The 1372-nt window shown below is 40.2% G+C and overlaps 1 long non-coding RNA gene across 1 annotated transcript in view; it reads right to left on the bottom strand.

The window, feature by feature from the left end:
- Window positions 1-1372, bottom strand: part of LOC109513095 (uncharacterized) — a 3591-nt gene continuing 2219 nt past the window's right edge. Inside the window, exons 2-3 of the long non-coding RNA XR_002167658.1 lie at window positions 1109-1249; window positions 1-50 (exon numbers count right to left, since the gene is read on the bottom strand). This is a non-coding gene — a long non-coding RNA (uncharacterized LOC109513095). The remainder of the gene's footprint in view (window positions 51-1108; window positions 1250-1372) is intronic.

Here is a 1372-nt window from a genome sequence, read left to right as displayed (position 1 = left end):
GTGAAAGGGCTCTGCATCCAGCCGCTCAGGACAAGCATCTTCGCTGATATCTGCAAGACACAAGAAGACAAAAACACTGATGGAATTCTGGTTTATAATTACAATGAAGGTAACTCAGAGAGCTAGATTAGTTCAGATCACAACTCAAAATGTGACATGACCAGCATCACATAGTGGTGGATTTTTCTTTCTTTGATTATTTTTATTCATGGTGGTGGTTTATTATTTTTTTTAATCCTTGGGTATTTGTGAAAAAGACTTGCACAGAGCGTGACATTGTACATTTTTGAGTGATGGATAAGTCCAGAGCGCAAATTCTACTGCGTGATTTTCACCTTTCGTGGTGTGTTTCTGAACCGCGAAAAAAAGCGATTACTATACATTGATACCTCGCTATTTTGCGCTTCATTTTTCGTGGCTTCCGTGCATCACATTTTAAATTTTTTTCCAAAGTACTGTATTCAGAAAAAAATGTCGAACAATTTGCCTGATGAAGCCTGATTAGATGGGAGTGGAAAATTTCATTGATAACTGTTCATCTCGTCATCACACTTGTGATTCTTAATCTGAGACTCGCACGAGAATATTTGGCCACAATCTGAGCAGGAAAAATGTTTCTCACCCTTGTGGGTTCCTGTGTGTCCTCTTCGATGTGTCTTCTGATGGAATCTTTTGCCACAGTCTGAACAGGCAAAAGATTTCTCATCATTGTGTGTTGTGGTGTTTTTTAAGGTTCTCTTGTCAGAGGATTTGTGGTCAAAAACTGAGCAGGAAAAAGGTTTCTCACCAGTGTGGGTTCTTGTGTGTACTATTAAGTATCCCTTCCAGGGGAATCTTTTTCCACAAACTGAGCATGAATAGGGTTTCTCGCCAGTGTGTGTTCTGGTGTGTATTTTTAAGGGTGTCTTCTGAGAGAATCTTTGGCCACAAACTAAGCAGGCAAAAGGCATCTCACCAGTGTGGATTCTCACATGTATTTTCAAAGCACTCTGAAAGGTAAATATCTTCCCACACTGAGAACATTTCCAGGGTTTGTATTCAGTGTGACATGTCAGATCACCATCAGACTCTTCATCCTCATCATCATCAACATTTGATGTGTTATCACCGTCTTTCGTGCAAGGGTAATCTGGCTCCTCCTTTCTTTTAATGTTTCGGACCTGCTGTTCTTCCTCTTTGTACTCCTCTTCCTCTTAAACGTGAAAGGGCTCTGCATCCAGCCGCTCAGGACAAGCATCTTCGCTGATATCTGTAAGAAACAAGAAGACAAAAACACCCATGGAATTCAGTTTTCTAAATACAATTAAGGTTACTCAGAGAGCAAGATTAGTTCAGATTACAACTCAAAATGTGACATGACCAGCATCACATA

The sequence above is a fragment of the Hippocampus comes genome, unplaced genomic scaffold, assembly GCF_001891065.2.
Source record: "Hippocampus comes isolate QL1 unplaced genomic scaffold, H_comes_QL1_v1.1 scaffold411, whole genome shotgun sequence".
In the NCBI taxonomy this organism is placed as follows: domain Eukaryota; kingdom Metazoa; phylum Chordata; class Actinopteri; order Syngnathiformes; family Syngnathidae; genus Hippocampus; species Hippocampus comes.
This window is presented reverse-complemented; position numbering and strand designations above follow the sequence as displayed.